Here is a 6,109-nt window from a genome sequence, read left to right as displayed (position 1 = left end):
TTTATTGACTATCCAGCATATGCTCTATATCCTTTTACCTGACGCGTTGAGATTCTATGGAATTTAGCTGGTCATATATTCCGAGTGCAGTCAGCTTGTCAAATAATTCTATTTTGAATTTGTCTTCGCCCACCACAAATCGAAGAGAGTGGGGTGCCTTCGCACGCATTTCATAGTCTAGTGACTCCACTCGGGATAACTAGCCACTAGCCAGGCTCAATTCAAAATGTATAACTTCTAAAAAATTAGAGAATTTAATTCCAGTCTTACGTTTCAAGGACTTTACAGTTTAGTATTTACTTCCATTTAATTTCTTGCATTTTTCAGCACTTCTACTTTTTATAACTTAGTTTGTGAACAGAGAGCCATTCACCACCGAGGCACATACCCAAGGACCGGTCCACTCAACCTGTAAGGTGTGACATCACCAAGGAAATCTTTTAAAGTTGGAAAACCCTAGTCACATTAGCACACTCCTAGTTTTATTCTCTCGTGAGTAAAGAAAAATACAAAATCCATAAAAGCACAAAAAAAAAAAAAAAAAAAAAAAAAAAAAAAAAGAAGAAGAAGAGCACCAATAGCTCAAAACAACAAAAAAGGGGACCAAAATGCCTGTCTCCACAATTATGCCCAAGACAACCGAATTTTACCGGCGGCCAAAACCGCCGAAAACCCCTAAAACGCCGGCGTACTTTTTCGGCGCTTGTCTATGTCGGTAAAAAGTTTTCCCGGCGCTAAGCCATTTTAGTTTGTTGCGGCGGTCTGTCTGGTTTCGGAGCTTTTGCTGGCGCTGGTATTTCTGACAGAAACGCTGGTAAAGTAACAATAGCGCCGTTAAAAATTATCTAAGTGCCGCAAAGCTCTATGCAAGCGCCGGTAAAAGTCTTTGTACAAATTTGTGTGGCCCGGCATTGGCTAGTAAATTTTTTTTATTATATATAATTCAATTGAAACCTGTATTTTTTTTTTAATATTCGAAACATAAAAAAATTTACAATAGAATTTAAAATAAATATTAAACAAAATCTATATTACTTCATAATAAAAAATATATATAATATTTATTACAATAAATTGAAAATGGTCTTAAATAATTAAAAAAAATCCTCTATATGGTACTCCCAGCGTGAATAGCATCAAAAGGCTGAAGTGCTAGTTTGTAGGCCTAAATTTAGGCACAATTGATTAAAATCCTGCGCACAAGGAAAAAAAAATAAAATAAAAAAGTAGATAGATAATATGCCAATGTATATCAAGGGATTTTAATAGTGGCAAGTGAGCTCAGTTCACCAAGTGGCCCAATCAAGCACAATCACCATTTTCACTCAATGCAAATATAGCAAGTCCTAAATGCGCCCTAATGTATATGAGATCATTAAAAGTGTGTTACCTCAGCTTAATATCCTATCGGCCAGATAGATAATATGTGAGATGCAATTTGAAGACAATTTTCTTCTCTCTATTTAGAAGAAATTTATAGCCTTTGATACAAATAAGGTGAAATAATTCCAAGTCTTGAATGAACATTTAACATCCAGGATTCCAACATTAGATGATTTTTTGTCAATATCCTAAGATTTAAAGATAGATGATTTCCATGGCCCTTGTTGTGACCTCAAATGCACCTCAAGTTACAATGGAAAAGTCTTGTAAGTGCAAAGCAAAAGAATATAATATTATCTGAAGCAGAAAACTGCAGTTTCTATTTGCTTTATCATGTTTTCTAAAAATGTGACAGTGACAAATGAACAATATGGCATATAGAAAAGGCACTTGCAGAATGTAGGTGAAATATAATGATAAGGTGGTGACTCTGATAATTTTAAGAGTATTGGATTTCTACTTAAACAACAAGACTTATGTCCAAGGCATTGTAAAGAATATGTGAAGCGGTACTTTCAGTGCCTCAGCCACATGTGTATGTCCTAAACAAGCACATGAATGGGTCAGCAGATGAATTCCAGACTTAAATTGCACATAAAAGAGAAATATTGACAATCTCCTGGTCCAAGAAAAAAATTATGTAAGATATAAATCCACATTGAAAATGATTCAGATTTAAAGAAGCGATTTCCTCACATTTGAAGCACTTAAATTGAGAAACAAAACATTAGAATTAACAATTTGCTTGGTAGTAGGAGATAACAATACCTGTACTATTACAATTATTACAACCACAATTTGTTTCCAAGCAAATGGGATTAGTTTCCACTTTTTTTTTTCCTTCTTTTTTTAAGTTTTTGTTTAGAAAGCCATACTAACTGCAAATTCAGCTTACTAAAGAAGTCCATACAAAAAAGGAAGAAGACTTAATTAACTAAATTTCTAAAAGTTTTAGAGGAAATGAATAGAGGTCATTAGTAGTAAAACAGTGGAAATCAGTAACATTCCTTGATTTTTGGGAAATATAGAAGAAAGCCATCAATCTAAAACAAGTAAACAAAACCCAAATCACAATCAAGATCATTCATTCAGCGTGTAGTGCCAAAGACATGAAAATTATAATTTAGCTATTTTGGTGTAGTGATTTTTCTCCTATAAAAAATCAGCAAGGTATATATATATATATATATATATATATATATATATATATATATATATATATACACACACACACATATATATATTGATAATAACCAATCAATCTAGTAAGTAAGATGTGCTCCTTTCCGATAATTAACCGATGTTGAAGCTTTCAAAGAACAAACAGATCTAATCAAACAATCAACAATAATCATTAGCACTTAATAATCTCAACCACATAAAAATGGCTATAATCAAATAAGTCCTGATCCCTAAAAAGAAATTTACCAATATCAACAACAAATTCTACATGCTATACTTTTGTTGTATAAAGTTAGAATTTTGGATAAAAAAGTGCAGTCATATACAACAAATAAGGAATTATAGAGATTATAGAAAACCTTGAGATGGGCGGAAGCCTTGTCCTTGTCAGTGAACACGCCAATCGACTCCACAACATACTCAGCACCAATCTTACCCCATGGTATCTCTTCACGGTACCTAAAGATTTCCACAGAATCAAGCAAATTTTAGTGACATGAGATTTCAATTCAAGGCAAGAACATGTCTTCATCAGCAGAGACACACTGCAAGAAAGAAAAAATAAAAACAGGAATTCCAATTTTTCAACAGGAGAAATTTATTAAAGAAACCAAAACCACAAGCTAGCAAGGTCCCAAGGTTTCAAATAAACGATTCCTCCACATCTCTACAATTTGCATTAGCAAATAAGTCCATAAATTAAATTGAACCATGATCCTAGTGGTGGTGGTAGTATAACCAGCTAATCTTTGGGTCTCGTTGTCACCTTTTCTAAATGAAGTATCCTTGCCATGTTGAATGCCAACAAGAGACCTTCATGCTCTTTTTCTTTTCTAATTGATGTTTTCACTTTCTTAGGCAATTTGATTGGAGAAAGAAAATGCAATCTAAGAAAAAAGCACATACTGATTAGATAATCGAATCTGGATTGTTGTCACAGTTTCCAATGCTCATAGGTCTTAAAATTACCTCACAAAGCCAATCAAAGGTAAAATTCTTTAAAGTGGAAATTGATAGCCTGCTAGTTGTATATTGAAATGTGGACCACAGGTGGTATCTAAAATCGTACAACAGCTCGCAACTAACTATCAATTCATCATCATCATCATCTAAGCCTCATCCCAATTAATTGGGGTCGACTACATGAATTTGTCCCACTATTGTATTCTATCCTAGCTAGATAAACCAACAATGTTTCAGACTACGAAAATGAGAAGAACTCACTTTCTTGTTACTTGCGGCATCTTCTGCTTGTTTAACCAAGGCGGTTCCTTCAGTAGTAACATGCTGCCTCACAAAGCACTCAATAACCATAGAGAGGTAGGATAAACATAAGAGGGCAATTGCTATGTTCTATTTATAAAACCAAAATGCAACTTTGGAAGGAAATGCACCCCACCTGCTTAAATATTTGAGAAACGGGATCTAAGCCTCTAGTTCTTCTACAAAATAGCCTATACATCCTTGAGAGATCATCCACCTAACACAGTGAAGACAACAAGAATATTTTTTGCTCACTAAACTGAAAGACGATGCATAATCTTCACACAGCAGCAACAACATGACCAACAACAAATTACATTTGCATCTCAGTTCATACCTGGTGGCTGTATGTAATATTCGTGAATGCTTCCACAGGTTGTTCTAATGTAGTATGTATAATCCTTAGCCCTGCAATTCTAAGGAGAAATATACACTTAGAACTCCAAAAAACAAAGTCAGACATGGCTTATAGTTGCATGAAGAAAGAAAGGAAGCGCTAACACATTCACGTGCAGAAGCGAAGCAGCATCTATCTCAAATATTAGCAAGCATAAATGGCAAAGAAGCAGGAGCCAGAAAATAAGTCCATAGCACAAGTTCAAAGCATGAGCAGCACATGGTAGAAGGAACCTGTAACTAAGATGATCTAAAATCATACAACAACCCTTCTCCCTCCTCCTTTACCCGGGCTTGGGACCGGCAATGCAAGTAGTTGCATTGGCAGAGTTAAAAAAAGTGTTTAAGATCCATTTGGTTTGATGAAAAATTATATTCATCAAGATTGATGTGATGACCAAATGGAGCTTAAGACTTATAATACTACAAATATGTACCAAGAATAACAACAACAAAACTTACATAAATGTAGTTGTTCTCCTTCGCTTGGCTTCCATCATCTAACACTGCCTCAAAAAACACGCTAAAAAAGGTAAACGCCCTCCGATTAATCTTGTAAAGAAATATAGAAAGAACAAGAGTTGCATTGAGTTATAAAGAAAATTGATAAGAACAAGAGTAAATCATGTTGGCTAACTTGTTGTTAGTAACCCAACCTATCATATGCATTGGATCTTAAGTCAATCCAAATTACAAAATTAGAGTCAAACACTTTCTATCCAAAACCAATCACACATCAATCCTGAACTCATGCACAAAATATAAAATATTTACAAGAGAGAGAGAGAGGTCCTTTCATTTAGCTCAATCCATCTCTTCTTAAACCTACAAAACAAAACAATAAAAAGAAATTAATTAGTACTTGCAATCTTTTGTATAAGAAATTCTATTGTATATGGTAAAAAAAAAAAAAAAATCTTACCTTACACAAAATAGAGGGCCAAACAATACTCGTTCCAATAGCATCCCCAATTGTTTTATATCGTCCATAGGGTCTTATCAAAACCTCATCCCGTACTATTACCACATGAATTAATACTTCCCAGAAACCAATTCCAAGTTCATGCCCCCTACTTTTGTGAGTGGATCCTTGCTCAAAACAATTCTTTTAGCAACAGTAACCTCGGGTTTCGTGATACTTGTAAGACTAACTTTAGTCACATCCTAGAAAATAAAATATACCATCTAATTAAGAACACAATAACATCAAAATATAATAAAAGAAATATTCACTTGGTATAAGGAATTACCCCGGCACTAGTGCAACTCGTGGTCTTCCGCTTATTCGTTGAGTGTTTCTGCAAATGATAACTCAATATCAATCATTATATACCAACTAAACTATATATAATCTAGGACATAGTGCATATGTAAATATATACATGTATATAATACAATTACCCGACAGGTCACCCAATGGCTTGATGACGAAGACGGTTGGTTCATGTTAGAACTACCTGCAACACCAAATACTATGGGTGGGTTATTGTTTCCATTGTTCATAGTGGCTATCAATTTCATCAGAGTTTCTTTTAAGGAAGAAATTTCAGCATCTCTTGCGGATGAGATTTCAACCATAGTTTCTTTAAGGGATGACATTTCAACTTCTCTTAAGGATGAGAGTGCAACTATATTTTCTTTTAGATAGACTATATCAGCATGTAGTTCATCATATCTTTCATCTCTCCTCTGAGCAATGGAGGCCATCTTTTCCTGGTTGGATGTTGTGCCCCACAAATCAGATGGAGATGGTCCTAACCCATAAGTGCAGACACAACCATGCCTATCTTCCCCCATGACTTGAGTTAATAGGTCATTTTTTGTCATGCTATTCTGTGAGGCTCTAGGTTGCTGAGATATTTCTTCATTGAGTTTTGCCTGCAAT

General features: G+C 34.6%; 3 long non-coding RNA genes across 3 annotated transcripts; all 3 read right to left on the bottom strand.

Annotated features, from left to right (window-relative positions):
- Positions 1–1,637: 1,637 nt before the first annotated feature.
- LOC131245982 (uncharacterized) lies at positions 1,638–2,215 on the bottom strand. Its single transcript, XR_009171063.1, has 2 exons — positions 2,152–2,215; positions 1,638–2,002 (listed from the first exon to the last, which is right to left on the bottom strand). It is a non-coding gene; the product is annotated as an uncharacterized LOC131245982 (long non-coding RNA).
- A 1,454-nt stretch (positions 2,216–3,669) lies between these two features.
- LOC131245981 (uncharacterized) lies at positions 3,670–4,221 on the bottom strand. The gene is made up of 3 exons (XR_009171062.1): positions 4,166–4,221; positions 3,965–4,045; positions 3,670–3,852 (listed from the first exon to the last, which is right to left on the bottom strand). It is a non-coding gene; the product is annotated as an uncharacterized LOC131245981 (long non-coding RNA).
- A 331-nt stretch (positions 4,222–4,552) lies between these two features.
- LOC131245980 (uncharacterized) lies at positions 4,553–5,525 on the bottom strand. Its single transcript, XR_009171061.1, has 3 exons — positions 5,475–5,525; positions 5,147–5,388; positions 4,553–5,049 (listed from the first exon to the last, which is right to left on the bottom strand). It is a non-coding gene; the product is annotated as an uncharacterized LOC131245980 (long non-coding RNA).
- Positions 5,526–6,109: the final 584 nt, after the last annotated feature.

The sequence above is a fragment of the Magnolia sinica genome, chromosome 5 (assembly GCF_029962835.1).
Source record: "Magnolia sinica isolate HGM2019 chromosome 5, MsV1, whole genome shotgun sequence".
Taxonomy (NCBI): domain Eukaryota; kingdom Viridiplantae; phylum Streptophyta; class Magnoliopsida; order Magnoliales; family Magnoliaceae; genus Magnolia; species Magnolia sinica.
The sequence above is the reverse complement of the archived record's forward strand: the minus strand, read 5'-3'. Positions and strand labels throughout refer to the sequence as shown.